Consider the following 16,482-nt stretch of genomic DNA (forward strand, 5'->3'; position numbering starts at 1 on the left):
ATCAGGGCACACTCCCTCCATGATTCGAAGTTGTGACCCAAACCCAGACACAAACCTCGTGAAGATCTTTCACAAACATTTGTCTGTGACGGTCCCTACAAATCTTAATCACTGTCGTTTTAGGAGGGGACATGTTCCCCCTCACCCTGGGAAAATTTAGAAAAAAAGGCTCAACTGATAAGAAAAGATTGGTCCTAACTCAGAATTTGCATATAATGGCTTGAAAAGAAAGGAACTGATGCCAACGCACTTGGTGGCTCCTATATGTGGTTCCAACATTCACTTCTGGGGTGAGAAGAGTCAATGAGGAGCCACATGGCGCCACCTACTGGTGCACAGGGGCTATGCTGAAATATCTTGCAGATTTAGTCTGATGTCTGGCATATTCTAAAGCTGAGGTATCCGCAGTTCCCTTCCAGGGGATCCTCATCACTAGTCATAAGCACATGAATATTCCTGCCCATGCGCGGGACCCTGGAAACACATATATCATATATATGTAGCTCTACATATATGTATATATACATGTATAAACACTCAACGCAGACCTCTCTAAGGAGAGCTGAACAATGCTGCAATAAAAACCATTGTATATACACCTTCCAATAAAAAGCAGGTAGAAAGAAAACCTTTGAAAACTGCTTTATTATACAGTAGAAAAGGTAATCCTGCAAGGAAAATGAAAGCATTGTCAGCACAAAGGCTGCATTGTAAAACAACCATAGAGTATAGAGCTGAACAGCTAACTCATATAGACAGTACCAGAAAAACTGGCACCGTGCCTTTAAGGCAGCCATGACCCCTAGCTCCCATCATGCCTCAGGGGTGACAGTTAGGTCAGTTGTTCTTTCCGGCTCCTTCTGACAGGACCCTGGTCTCTACAGCTCTACTTCTTTTTGACTTTTTGTCAAAAATGACTTCACTTTTTGAGGTTAAGCCTCTTTACATCGACATTTTACTGGTGTTGAAGTGTTTTTCTTCTGTTTTGAAAGGGTTTTGGCATTGTTTTTTAGTCAGAAATGCCTTCCCTTTATGATGCTTGCCCCTCCTGTGGCAGAAAGAAGGCAAAAACATTCACTCTGTTTTTTATGTTTGCCTTCAGATCATGATCCTCACACCTGCCAGCATTGTAAACTTCTGTCCAATAGAACTTAGAAGGACAGAGAGAGGATTCGCCTCTATGGCCTTGCAGAGAGGAGAAGATCAACCTCTAGAGGCAGGTCACCGCTGAGGAAGAAGAAGAGAACATCCGCGTCGGGCTCGGCGCTTCAAAATCCTTCTTCAGCAACAAAAACGGCGACAAAACGACCATCGGCGGCGGGCTCGCCGTCGAAAGAAGACCGGTCGCCGTCGAGGATTACAGGTACGTCGAGAACTCTGCCGTCGTCAACCAGGCGATGATCGGCGTCGAGACAACGATCTCCGTTGGTGCGGGCTCGCACAACGTCGAGAGACAGGTCTCCGTCTTCGCCGTCGAGGCGGCATCCGACGTCGAGACAAGCTCCGTCGTCGCCTCGTCACCGGCAAACGATGTCGAAGCGTAGAACTCCGTCGACGTCAACCAGGCGATAGTCGACGTCGAGTCAGGCTCCATCGTCGCAGGAACATCAGCGACCGGCATCGAAGCGTACTTCTCCATCAACGTCGTCCAAAAGGCTTTCGACGTCGAGACAGGTTCCATCCCCTCCGTCGGCGTCCAGGCAGCGTTCGACGTCGAGGTCCAGGTCCTCATTGAGGCAGCAGTCGGGGGCGACCCCGAGGAAGTCGTCGTTGAAGGATCTGTCGACGTCGAGAAGGGTTTCTTCATCGACCAGGGCATCGGGGAGGCCGAGATCGCGCTCTCCATGTGGAGCAAGGTCTAGAGGCTCCAGCTATTCAACATCACGTTATGTGACCTCGAGCCATTCGAGATCGACGTCGAGGAGACGTTCAAGATCAAGAGACTCCCCCATTATGGTGACGCAGAGCAGATCTACGTCAAGACAGACGTCTCATCGCTCTCCGCGATGGCGGTCGCGCTCAAGGACACGTGGGGCCTCTTCACATTTGGTTCGATGTTCCCCACAGACGATTGCTTCGTCTCACAGTGCATCTGTGCACGCTAGAAGTCCTGAAGGCTCTCCTTCCAGAAGCCCTCACAGGAGACAGAAATCCCCTTCGATTCACCTTTCTCCCAGGTGGCTGCAGCCACTACATGTATGACAGTCGGCATCAGCGGGTGGAGCAAGAGGGGTGGCTGAATACTCAAACCCTTTGCATAGGTCTCCATTACAGTGCTTGCTGCGAGAAGCATACAAATCACCTACCACGCGCCCCAGAGAGCACAGGGGCAGGTCTCCGGACCGAAGGCCTTCACATAGCCATCAAAAGTGACGGCGTACGCCATCTTGGTCGTCAACGTCAACCCACACATCTAAGAGGGATTATTCGCCAACTCTCACGGATAGTCCTCCCAGCAGAGTGTCACCACTTGATGACGTGAACACTTTCCATGATGTGTTGTCCAGAGGGGCTCAGAAGTTGGGCATTACCATGGCCACAACTCAGACGACAACGTCCATCATTTCCGAAATGCTACACCAACGATCGGCGTCGAGACCGTTGCTCCCCTTTGTACCGGGAGTCCTCGAACCGGTGATGGATGTTTTCCTGGCTCCAGCATCAGTGAAAGCAGCTCCAGCACGGATCTTAAAGAAATATAAGCCGGCGGCTTCGGACCCTCTATTTTTAAGATAGGATCCTACCCCTGACTCAGTGATCACCGCGAAGAAGACACACTCGGTGGCATCTTCGAGCGTCCCGCCTGACAAGGACAGTAAAGCCCAAGACTCCTGGGGGAGGAAAGCCTGTGGGTCGGCTGCGTCCACCCTACAGGTCTCAAATGCTGCAGCCCTGTTAGGGCGATACGGTAGATCCCTGTGGGATTCTTTGGATCGCTTTAAGGCAAAACTCCCGAAGGAAGACCAGCAGGACTTCGCGGCGACTATCCAAGAAGGTGCCTTGGTATCAAACCAATTAATAAGCACGGCAGCTGATGGAGTATCCCTGGCGGCTCATTCCTATGCCCATGGTGTTTGCGCACGCCGGTCTTCTTGGTTGCGACTCACTGCGTTGAAGCCTGATGCTCAACAGCGCGTTCTGAACTTGCCTTTCTCTGGTACCTTGCTGTTTGGTGCCCATGCAGACGAGGAGATGGGGAGGATGAAGACGGAGTTGGACACTCTGAAGGCAGTAGGCCTTGAGAAGAAGAAAGACTTCAACAAGCGCTACAGGCAGTACAATCGTAAGGGGGGCCAACCGAGGGTTCAAACCCCTCAATGGTCTCAAAACAAACAGGGGAAATCCCAATACCAGGGCCAGCGCTCATCCAGAGGAAGAGGAGGACGAAGTCAACAGCAATCCTCCTCAACACCCAAAGCAGGAGGGAAGCAATGAGTCCATGCTTCCTCCAGCACCGTTGCGCACTCCAGTCGGAGGAAGTGTAAAGCACTACGCTCAAGAGTGGCGCACACTCACAAAAGATCAGTGGGTGCACAATATACTAGTCAATGGATATGCACTACATTTTTGCACGACCCCAAAGGACTGTCCTCAGATGAAATCCAGACAACATCATTTGGCCCTCTTGCGTCAAGAAGTGGCGACACTTCTAGGAAAACAGGCGATAGAAGTGGTCCCATCACTACAGAGGGGAAAAGGGATCTATTCCAGATACTTCCTGGTCCGAAAAAAAGACCAGCAAGCCAAATTCAGACCCATCTTAGAACTACGGTTTCTGAACAGATGCATAAAAAAAGAGAAATTCCGGATGCTATCTCTCCATCAAATCTTCCCTCACCTGAAGAAAGGCGACTGGATGTGCTCAGTGGATCTTCAGGATGCATACTTCCACATCCCGATCACAGCACGGCATCGCAAGTTCCTACGTTTCACGGTAGGGAAGGAGCATTACCAGTTCACAGTCTTACCCTTTGGTCTCAAGTCAGCACCAAGGGTATTCACGAAATGCATGGCTGTAGTAGCGGCATACCTGCATCGTCAGGGTCTGCACGTTTACCCTTACCTAGACGATTGGCTTCTAAAAGAATCATCGCCTCGTTTGGTACAGGAACATCTGCACTTGTGTCTGGGCCTCCTTCATCATTTGGGACTTCATGTCAATCTGGCCAAGTCAGTCCTTCTACCGACCCAATCGATACATTATCTGGGTTCCACTATCGACTCCGTCCAAGGAAAAGTGTTTCCTTCAGCGGAAAGACTATCATCAATGAGGATCAAAGGGAAGATGCTTCTTCAAGCGCCGAAACCACCGGTGAGACAGGTGGCTTCTCTGCTGGGCTCCATGGATTCCTGCATTTTTATCATACCCAATGCCAGGTTGAGGATGAGACCGCTTCAGCAGGATCTTGAAGACAAATGGAGTCAGTCCTCAGGTCAGTGGAACGACCGGATCCCCCATGGCGAAGAAATCCATCCTCTGGTGGATGCAGTCTCAGAATCTTATGGTGGGAGTTCCGTTTCATCAGCCTACGCCTGTGCAGTCACTGATAACAGACGCCTCCCTTCAAGGCTGGGGTGCGCATCTGGGTTCACTTCAAACGCAGGGAAGATGTACCCCCAATGAGCAGTCTTACCATATCAACATGCTCGAGTTGCGGGCAGTTCACTTGGCACTCAAGGCTCTCCAACCAGCCCTTCAGTCAGATTCAATACTGTTTCAGACAGACAACACAACCATCATGTACTATTTAAACAAGCAAGGTGGAACACGTTCTCGTCCTCTGTCTCTCGAGGCTCAAGCAATTTGGCACAGGCTGCTGGCCAGGAACCTGTCGATCACGACAGTCCATCTGCCGGGAGAGTAGAATGTTCAGGCAGACGCCCTAAGTCGTCACTTCCTAGAGCAAGAAGACTGGATGCTCAACAACGACGTAGTAGACGACATTTTCCAGCAGTGGGGTCATCCCAGCATCGACCTCTTCGCAGACGAAGAAAACAAGAAATGCCACGCCTTCGCATCCAGGTTCTTCCGGCCAGGAACGAGGGGGAATGCGCTTTTGATAAACTGGTCAGGGACGTTTGCATACACCTTTCCACCCCTCCCTCTCATTCCGAAGGTAGTGGCGAAGCTCCTGCGATCCAGGATGAAAATAATATTAATAGCACCAGATTGGCCTCGCCAGTGGTGGTACCCAGATCTCTTGCAATTGTCAATTCGTAAGCATTGGAGGCTTCCATGCAGGCCGGACCTTCTTTCCAAGATGGGGGGGGGGAGATCTTCCATCCGAGCCTCCCCTCGCTCAGCCTGACAGCATGGCTCCTGAAGTCCTGCAGTATGGACACCTAAACCTTCCTGCAGACTGATTGAACATTCTAAGGGAGTCAAAGAGACCTTCCACAAGAACCTCATACTCTATGAAGTGAAAGAGGTTTTATCTGTGGTGTTTGAGAGGGTTTGAGTCCGACTACTGGTCAAGAGGAAGTCATTCTTCCGTACTTACTCTATTTGGCCAAGTCGGGTTTAAGATACTCTTCCATAAAGGTGCATTTGGCAGCCATTACGGCGTATCGTAAGTCTCCTAACCAGACTTCATTTTTTCAGCTTCAGGTGGTTAAGGATTTCCTACAGGGGCTAAAGAAGGTTTACCCTCCTGTGAGACCTCCCTCTCCACCTTGGGAGTTGAATTTGGTGTTGTCTAAGCTGATGGGCCCTCCTTTTGAGCCCATCCATAAAGTGTCTCTGCAGCACCTGTCGTGGAAAGTGGTGTTCCTGGTGGCAATCACCTCTGCACGCAGAGTTAGCGAAATTCAGGCTTTGTCATCTAAAGAACCCTATGCAGTATTCCACCATAATAGAGTGGTTATGCGAACCCACCCCTCTTTTCTGCCTAAAGTGGGGTCGGAGGTGCATGTAAATCAGTCAATCTCTTTGCCTTCTTTTTTCCCAAACCCTACGACTCCAGCGGAGAGAGCTCTACATTCGCTGGACCTAAAGAGGGTTCTCAAATTTTACCTAGAAGCCACAAAATCTGTGAGGAAATCTGACCAGTTGTTTGTAAACTATGGTTCGGTCAGAACAGGTTTTAGTGCTCCCAAACGAACCATCATAAGATGGATAGTCTCTTGTATGAAGTTATCTTACCAGTTGGCAAATAAACCTTTGCTCGCTACCCCTAAAGCTCACTCAACAAGGGCCAAGGCGGCAACAGTAGCTTTTCTACATAATGTACCGATGGCCGAGATTTGCAAAGCGGCAACTTGGAAATCGGTTCCCACATTCACCAGACATTGTTGTCTGGATTCAGACTCCAGAGCAGATACCCAAGTGGGCCAAGCCTCCTTGAGGAATCTGTTTCAGTGTAGAAAGTTTGGAGTCTGTGTTCGCCTGAAGGCGAGGTTTTTTTCTGATGTCTGTATAGTTTCCTGTCAACTTGCCCGCAGGATGAGGGGTTGGCTTGCTATTCTATTCATGTGCTTATGACTATTGATGAGGATCCCCTGGAAGAGAAGGATTAGTTACTTACCTGTAATCCTAGTTCAGTTTCAGTTTCATACGTCTTTATTTCGATTTTTTAACATCATAAAAGACAAACTACATGAGAATATACCTAAAAACATAATCTATAAGCCATAATACCACTATACACATATTTTCCCTAAAATTTCAAAATTCTCAGCCAAAAATATTCCATATATTTAAAAAAGGATTAAACAGTTATATTTGAGTCGTAACAGTAAAAGCCAATACAATATACAAGAATACAAAATGATCATGACACATAAGAATGTCTGGCTCTAATCAACCAAGCCCACCCTAAAAACTTCGCCACACTTATGGTCACTATCTCCGAGGTATTGGATCTTAAAACCCATAGTGCCTCAGCACACCCCCTGAGCTTCATCAACCTACAAACGGGCTTTAACCATTTACTCCTAGCAGCCGAATAGGCGGGGCAGGCAAAGAAGATGTGACCAACACTCTCCTTGTGGTCTTTACACCAAGGGCAATACTCGTTTCGCTGACCATGCCATTTTATAGTGGAAGACCTCACAGGCAGTGTCCCAACTCTAAACTGATGATATAATTTCCTATCTAGAGTCCTGGTGATGGCATCCCAGTAAGGCTCCAGGTGTGGGTCCAGTTTGTGTGCCAGGAACCAGCCCGTTAATGTAGGCGAACCTGACTGCACGACAACTTTGTCTCTAACAGACGCCCAGTACAAAGTTTTAAACTCTTTTTTCGGAGGAAAAGGGATTGACCCCGGGGCAACCCACTGTGGACTAAGTCCCATATTTTCCAAAATTAGCTTTACCTCTCTAATCCAAGGGAGATTGCTGTACCCAAAAATCGATCTTACATCCGAAATTTCGTTGGCAAAGAGGGCTAATTCAGGCGTGGACCAGATTCGTCTCCACAGTGCAACCATCCGGTACCGCGCAAGCTCATCAATCGCCTTACAGCCCAAGTCCAGCAGTAAGGGTTTAATTGGAGTAGATTGGGGTAATCCTACCAAATTGCGGACAAATTTGTTTTGTACTCTTACCAGAGGGGTTAGATCCATAAAGCCCCAAAGGTCGGCACCATATAAAATGGCAGAGCTTATTTTGGCGTCGTAAATCTTTAGGGCAGACATAACCCTTTTCGTCAACGACGTTCGCTCTTCCTGTATTAGACACCCTGTAAGGCGGGCAAATTTTAAATGCAGTGCATTAACCTGGGGCTTCCATCGTAGGCGAGAGTCTAGAATCACCCCAAGGTAGGTCATCACGTCCACCTGTTCGAGCTCGACACCATTCATGCTAACGTGACTCCTTACAGGCCTGTTTTTAGTTAGGACCATACATTTTGTCTTGCTCACGTTAATTTGCAGATCATTTGATTTGCAAAGGTCCTCAAATCTGTTAATCGCAGTCTGGAGCCCCTTTCGTGTCTTAGAGAGGATTAGGGTGTCGTCGGCAAAAATGAGCAACGGAAACTTAGTACCACCCAGAACGGGGGCGTCAGTATGTATATCAGCAAAAAAATGTACCACCTGGTTAATAAAAAGTAAGAATAGGGTAGGTGCCAGGACGCACCCCTGGCGGACTCCCCGTGTAACAGGGAAACTGTCCGTCACCTGCCCCTGGCTCCCCCACCTGACCCTAGCAAAATTACCTTCATGCAGTTTTACCACAAAATCAAGGAGTTCGGGTGGCATTCCCAGATCAGCCAAAACTGCCCATAACTTTGCTCTTGACACCAAATCGAATGCGGACTTTAAGTCCACAAAAGCTGCGAATAGGGACCCTCCGCCCAACAGCACTACCTTCCAGTATATCAGAGTAAATCTGAATACTTGGTCAATAGTGCTGGTATTCGATCTGAAGCCTGCTTGTAATGGAGCGAGAATATTCTCATTCTCCATCCACACCTGTATTTTGGCCAGGGCCATCCTCGCAACAATTTTCTGTAAAGAATCTATAAGACTAATTGTGCGATAGTTCCCAGGGGCCGAACGATCCCCTTTCTTAAAAATGGGAAGAATTTCGGCCCCTTTCCATGACTCCGGAATCATTGCCCCATTAGCAATGGCGTTTGCAATCATCGTGATGTAGGGTACCCAGTGCTGTAAATCAGCTTTGAATAGATCTGCTGGGATGCAATCCAATCCAGGTGCCTTCCCAGCCTGGGTCAAACCCACAGCTATCTCTGTGTCTGATACTGAAAACACTAAGGGTTGGCCAGGCAATGGGTACAGCAAAGTCCTACTTGCCATAGCATGCGGGGGATCGTTCTCCAGTCCTCTAAACTGGGAGGAATAAAAATCCACCCAGACATCCGCTGAAACATAGTTGATTGGGATTTGGGAATCCGGATTTTGGCCCCATTTCACCACCTCCCAAAATTTTATCTGGTTTGAGGATAGGCAGGCTTCATAGAGATCTTGCCAATGACTCTCATCCCACTCTCTCTTGGCATCCCACTGAGCCTTCTTATATTTCAAACGGGCCACTTTAATATCTGGAGTAACTCTAGTTTTAACAGCATTAATCAAACCACTATGCGCCTGTCTACAGGCTTTGTTGTACCATTTGTGGCGGAAGCCTAATGGTGCAACTTTCCCATGATTAACAGGTTTGGTAAGAATAGCTTTCAACTTAACAAAAAGCTGCTCGTGAAGAACACCAATCTGATGGAATATTCCTGTATCATTAGTCAAATCCTGTAAGGCACTCAGAGTGGAAGAGACTTCCAGGGATAACCTATCTAGCATAGTACTGTCCTCTAGAACTCTGCACCATCGAACCCTACGTCTGTCATTTGTGAGGACTGCCTCTGCTGTGAGGCACTTGTCTATAGGAGCCTGACCGTGGCCATCCCGAAATTTCAGACTTAAGTGTAAAGGGTTGTGATCGCTTTCGGGCCGCGATACAATTACCATGTCCTCCATAAAAGACCAGTACTCCATTTCCACCAGAATATAGTCAATTCTGCTGTTGGAGGCCCCATTGTCAAAAGTGGGCTAGCCTATTTTATCAGAGGTAGTACAGCCGTTGGCCGCTCGCAACCCCCACTCTAAACACAGCCCTAGCCAGTGTCAGGCCGCCTCTGTAGCCTTCTTAATAGGGTTAAGATCCAAATTGGGTACATTCCACACGGCAACTTCCTCACCCAGGCTATCCCCACAATCGCACAATAGGGGTTCAAAAGTACAATTTAGATCTCCTGCAATTAAAATAAAGTTGTCCCTCCCAATTAAATCAAGATAGCAGTCCAGCTCATCAATTAAATCAGGACTCCGCCCGCCGAGTAATCCGTGTGCATAAATGTTAATGATAAAAATATCATGGTGGTTTTCCCTACACAACTTGATTCCCAATATATCAGGGTTGTCCACTGGGACTTCGACTATCCTATATCTAAGAGCCTGCCTTACCCAAATTACAAGGCCCCCAGATGCTCTACCTCTAGTGCCCTGGATTGCGGGTTTAAAAAAATGTAGGTAACCTGCCCGAAATATCGGGTCAGGAGCCCAGCTTTCCTGAAAGATTAAAATATCAAACAAATCAATAAAGTCAACCCAATCTTCTGAACATACCTTCCCTTTTAGGCCTGCAATATTCCACGAGGCTACATTTAGCACATGGTCCTGAGTGGTTAACTGTACTTGGTTCGTTGCCACCAGCTCAAGACCAGACACCCCTCCCTCTAGAAGCAGTTTGCCAACCAAGGAGTTGCTGTCAGTAAAACCCCCAAGCTCCTCCTCAACACTGACATTACCCCCTTCTTGCCCAGCAGCGGCCACGTACAATATGCAAAGCCCATGGCCCTTACAATCATCAACTTCCCCTTCTCGGTTAATACATGTGCCTGAACCTTCCCCTACACATTTTCCAGATTGGCTACCCCTTCCAGACAACGGCAGGAGTCAGTCAACACACTCCAAACCAGAAAGGGGTTCGAAGCGGTTATGAATATAGGGAAAGAACGGAATATAGGGTACCGGGCCATTTAGAGAACTACCATTTGATCTTCTATGGCTGGGAGGGGGCGGACGAGGCAGGGGCTCTGAGGTTCTTTTAGGGTAGAAGTAATTAAGGTCCAATGTTTGTACATCGCCCATTTTACCAAATCTCGGTTCCCTGCAAACAAAGTCCACCACCCAAGAGTCCCTAAAGTTTACAATGGCGCAGTCCCCCTCTAAATCTTTAGTGCAGTGCCCCACCCAGTTTACTCTTCTGACATTTAAAATCTCAGTGCCAGAAGCGGGTGGGAGGGGTCTATTTTTATTTAGCCAAAAGACTACTTTATTTTTAAGGGCCCAAAAAGATTCAGGTTTATCATCCTTTATTACTGAGACACCCATCAAGATTACTGTATGCGGGGTAGCCCCATAGGGTAGATCAACACATAGGTGGCCTTGTTTGTTTACCTTCCGATCTAGTTCAGTGAGATGTTTTTCGCGTTTTCCCAATGTTTGGGCCTCTGAGTTTGGCTGTGGCTTAGATTTGACACCTCCCTTCGAGGTCCCACCCCTATTAGTATCCACCGGATTAGAACTTGTAGCAGGCCGCATACTCATTGATTTGGCAGGAATTTGAGAGGCCATGGCAGGCCGTATACTGGTTTGCTTTACAGGGGGTTGAGGGGCCGGATTGGATGTTACACAAGGCTCCAATGGTTTCAAAGTGATGGTTGGCATATTGGGGGAGGGGGCTATACATGTTTGCTAGATTAGCCAATATGCAATTATTAGCCGTCACTAAATTCTCCAACATATCCAGTTTTGTATTCAAAAGTCTAGTACGTTCTAATATAGGTAGTATGAGCGATTTAACGAGTATTTCCATCTTACACAAAATACCATCCTCTGTACTATTACCCAATGGACATGGAGCAGAGAAGGTCTCCGGTAGTGGTGAAGGTGCGGGCGGGGGGGGGGGGGGGGGGGTTGTTACGTACCAGGGTATGCAGGGATATGGTATTAGTTTTGGGGAGCTTGGAATTACCCCCAGATTGATCTCCCTTCCTTCTTTTTCTTTTTCGACGTTTATTAATTAGCAAGTCCCCCTCATTAGTTTCAAAGTGAGCTAAACTAGCGGTCGTTACAACATCATCACCCCCACTACAAATAGAATTACCAGAAGACAAGCCAACATCAGATATGTTTAAAATAGATGCATCCGTATCTTGGTATGCGTCCACCAGCACTGGGTTCAGATGTTGAGATTGCCCCATGCTAGGAACATGAAGGCTAGCGGTAGCTGGGGAAACCACTGCAGCAATACGACCGAAGGATGAGCGCTTCCCCGAAATGATGTCCAAAGAGAGACGCTTCTCTGCAAGAGCTATTTCCTTTTCCAGGATACCAGTTGCTTTAACAAAAAAGGCATCAAGAGGGCCAGTTACTACACCGCTCGGAGTCTGCACTTGCACCAATCTCTCTTTACCTGAGCGTAAAGGCATTATATGCAACTTTCAAATACCTCAATTACCTAAACCTAAACACCCACCCAATGACAAATAAGAACCAATATCAAACAGAATAATAACACAACAATGAGAGAGTGAAAGTCACCAGTACAGGGGGTAGTCCAGTCCAGTCTCGCCCATCCTCGGACGGCCTCAGACGGCCCGCCCTTTGCCCGGGCTTAGCCCGGCGCACGCCCGCGCGCGTCCCGCGTTAGCGGTATGGGCGTTCCTAAAATAGGAAGCAGAGAAGGGGCGGGAAGAGACACCAGGTGCGCCTGTTTGGCAAAGCGCAAAGCCCTCTGGCTCTCGCAGTCCCGCACTCCCCAGCAGCGGCAGCTCCAGGAAACCGAGGAATGTCAGCAGCTCTCCAGGTCCGGTAAAATGGCAGTACTTATAAGCACCCGTATTCAATCAGGGCAAGTTCCACGACTGCGTGCGGCACCTAGTTCTCTTCCAGGGGTATCCTCATCAAAGTCATAAGCAACCCACCCGCCTCCCCGGGCAAGTAGTCACGTGAAATGTATATATGATGTTAAACGAAATGGTCTGCGGTTATCCGCAAAGAACAACTGACCTAACTGTCGGCCCTGAGGCATGATGGGAGATAGGGGTCATGGCTGCCTTAAAGGCACAGTGCCAGTTTTTCTGGTACTGTCTATATGAGTTAGCTTTTCAGCTCTATACTCTATGGTTGTTTTACAATGCAGCCTTTGTGCTGACACTGCTTTCATTTTCCTTGCAGGATTACCTTTTCTACTGTATAATAAAGCAGTTTTCAAAGGTTTTCTTTCTACCTGCTTTTTATTGGAAGGTGTATATACAATGGTTTTTAATGCAGCATTGTTCAGCTCTCCTTAGAGACGTCTGCGTTGTGAGTGTTTATATATGTATATATACATATATGTAGAGCTACATATATATGATATATGTGTTTCCGGGGTCCCGCGCATGGGCGGGAATATTCATGTGCTTATGACTTTGATGAGGATACCCCTGGAAGAGAACTAGATTACAGGTAAGTAACTAATCCTTACATACTGTCGCGGCCGGTGCAGGTAAGAGCTGTGAGGCGGCGGTCAGGGCGGGAAGTGAGATGCCACCAATAGCAGGTTTTGCTGCAAGATTTCGGGCCTGGGGTGTGTAATATACATTTCCTCCACCATTCATTATATATCATTGGTCATCTGTAATGTTCACTCCCAGTTCTTCCTTCTATTTAGACTGGAATATAGGTTTTCTTTGTGTCACTGCTTCTTGGAGCAATTTATAAATCCTAAAAAGTAGGGTTTTTGTCATAAAAAGCCTTTGGTAGGATTGGTTTCAAACTGGTTTAAGGGTAGTGTAGCAGCTGCTTTTATGTCTGGGTTAAGGACCCAGTGATGCACCTGCATAACTCTAATTCTCGTAAATGAAACTGTTGTCTCATTTCTGCAAAATTATTCTATCGTTCCCTTCATGAACAAATCCCTAACTTCGTGCAGTTGGCCACCTGCCAAGGGTTAAATGCTTCCCTATCTATTCCTGGGGGCAATGCTGAATTGCCCAAGATTGAAGGGAAAGGGGCAGGTAGAGGTGAGAAACATTTTATTGCCCTCTTTATCCCGGACTCCCATTGTTGCTTTCTTAATCAGGGAGTGCAACATATTGATTGGTCTATCTTTTGGATTAAGCCATGGGACCTTAAAGGCCAAAGTGTGGTCAAGAACCCACCAGTGTCTCTCCATCCTTCTTTAGATAATTCCAATAGGTATCGAAGATACACAGTTTGGTAGTGTCCAAAAAAAATGGAATCCCTAGTCACCCCCCTCCCCCTTATCTGATGACGAAAAATTAATCTCATCAGCAACCTCTGTATGTTTCCTCTTTGAATGACGTTGGTACAGGTTTGTTGCAGCTTTACCAAAAAGTGTGATAGTATCATTAGGGACAGAGCCTGAAAGGAAAAAAAAAGTCTGGAGAGCAACTTAATCTTTTAAGGTGGAAATATGGCCCAACCATGCCAATACTAGATTAAGCCATTGTTGTTTGTCAGCTTTAAGTTATGTCAGTAGAGGAGGAAAGTTTTGTGACTGCACCTCTACAGATTTGATTTTTTTGTAACCTCTCTTAAACATAGATTGTGAAGTAGTTGTTCTGTTTTTCTAATGGGATGCTGTTAGACCTGGCACCATTGGCCTGGGTCTCCCTTCCATATTTGCTGTTGCCTCATGTGTTTTTGCTGGTGTTAGATGTTTTGGGCACTGTGCCACTGCTGTTCAGTGCCACAGTGCAAGTGCTCCCTATTGTAAATGAATGTATTAATTGGTGTTTCCATGATTGACTATTTGGTTTACTTGTCAGACCTTAGTACAGTGCACCAGGAGTGCCCAGGGCTTGTAAATCCAAATGCTGCTAGTGGGCTTGCAGCACTGGATGTGCCACCCACAGAAACAGCCTTGTAAAATGTGTCTAAGGTCTGGCATTGCAGAGCCTGTGTGCAGTCTGGTACTGTCATGCTGACTGGGCAAGTGCACCCACTTGCCAGTCCCTAAACCTTACCTTTTCTTCATATCAGACACCCCTATGGTAGGCCCACGGGCATGGTGCATTGTAAGTATAAGGTAGGACAAGCCCTGATGTGTGTGGCATGTCTTAATAGTGAATTTCAGCCATTTTCGTTTTTCACTATTACAAGGCTACCTGTTCTCCATAGGCCAGAATGGGCTGTTAGAATTATTACATTTTATAATCCTAACTAACTCAGAGAACATGGTAGAAATTCGAGTTTAGTATGCCTGAACTCGGAATGATAAAATACATATTTTAGTGAAGTTGGTTTTAACATTCTGTGTTTGAAAATACCACTTTTAGAAAGTAGGTATTTTCTTGCCTAACCTTTCAAGCCTGCCTGTGCTAGGTTGTGTATTCCTTGTCTGTTGTTTTTGAGTGACAGGGCTGGGGGATTCCAAGAGACAGAGTGAGCCAGCCCAGTGGTGAATAAAGAGATCTGCATCTAGATGGGAGGGAGGAGTTGCACCTGAACCTTGAATAGGGCTGTGCCTGCCTTCCACAATGCTGGCTCCACCTCCTGGGGTGCGGCTTATGTCTCTGCCCTGCACATTGAAAGAAGAGAAGGAATCCTGTCAACAAAGTGCTCCAGGGCTGTGCTTGCCTTCCACAATGATGGCTCCACCTCTTGTGGGGCGTCTGATGTTTCTGCCCTGCACTGTGAAAGGAAAGAACGAGTCTTGTAAACAGAGTGCTCCAGAACTGGTTTGGACTAGGCAAAGGCCCCTCTCCCCTCAGAGAACAAAGGATTTTGGGGTATAAATATTGGGACCCTGATCCCAGGAAATTAGATCACTTTTGGACTACAAAAAGAAGCCTTTGCTGAGGAGAGGAACCTGAAGAATCTGAGGAGAGACTATTCCTAAGCTGAAGTGCTGCTTAGGGGACTGGCCTGCAGTGGTTGCCTGACTGCCAGATAGAGGAGAAAGAACTTTGTGTGCTTTACTTTCAACTTGTGAAGTATCTCCAAGGGCTTGGAATAGAGCTTGCCTCCTGCTGAAGTCTTGTTGTTAAATATTTTGTTAAATATTTTGTCCACCCTAAGCGTGGAAGGGTATACTCAGATGTGAGTCCCTTGCTCATTGCACCATCAGGATTCAAGCAAGCCGGGCCGACGACGCCTGAAATGGCAGAAACCGGTCCCCGGAAGCTTGTTTCCTTCCCAGTGTAAGAATTGGCTTGGTAGTTTGGTTTGCCCTGTTCCCATCATGCACTGGGACAGGAACAGACTAATTTGCATATAGCCAGGTTCTGAACTGGGATGGTGCAGTGAGCTAAAAAACGGTGTTGGATCTAGCCCTGATCTCTTGACTGGGTGAGAGTATTCTGCTTAATTCAGAAACTCTGTCCATCACCACCCCTTGTTGTTAAATATTTTGTCCACCCTAAGCGTGGAAGGGTATACTCAGATGTGAGTCCCTTGCTCATTGCACCATCAGGATTCAAGCAAGCCGGGCCGACGACGCCTGAAATGGCAGAAACCGGTCCCCGGAAGCTTGTTTCCTTCCCAGTGTAAGAATTGGCTTGGTAGTTTGGTTTGCCCTGTTCCCATCATGCACTGGGACAGGAACAGACTAATTTGCATATAGCCAGGTTCTGAACTGGGATGGTGCAGTGAGCTAAAAAACGGTGTTGGATCTAGCCCTGATCTCTTGACTGGGTGAGAGTATTCTGCTTAATTCAGAAACTCTGTCCATCACCACCCCTTGTTGTTAAATATGAAGTCTCAGGGACAGCAGACTTCAAACCCCAACTCCCCAGAGTTTTTTTGGAAGTGCCTGCTGCTGTTTTGGGACTTATGAGGGACTGCGTGTTGCAAGGAGCTGGAAGTGTGACTCAACGAAGGAGAAGCGTGTCACCGTTGCTGCTGCTACTGTCGCACTTCTGAACAAGGGTGTCGCTGCTGGAGTTGTCGCACTGCACCGCATAGAGAATCATCTCGCAATGTAGAAGAAGCGTGTCGCCGTCGCTGCTGCCTGCCG

General features: G+C 47.5%; 1 protein-coding gene across 2 annotated transcripts in view; it reads left to right on the top strand.

Annotated features, from left to right (window-relative positions):
* The window catches only part of MCM9 (minichromosome maintenance 9 homologous recombination repair factor), a 352,109-nt gene that overhangs the window by 268,650 nt on the left and 66,977 nt on the right, over positions 1-16,482 (top strand). The gene's annotated exons all lie outside the window — the stretch shown is intronic.

The sequence above is a fragment of the Lissotriton helveticus genome, chromosome 6 (genome assembly GCF_964261635.1).
Source record: "Lissotriton helveticus chromosome 6, aLisHel1.1, whole genome shotgun sequence".
Classification (NCBI taxonomy): Eukaryota; Metazoa; Chordata; class Amphibia; order Caudata; family Salamandridae; genus Lissotriton; species Lissotriton helveticus.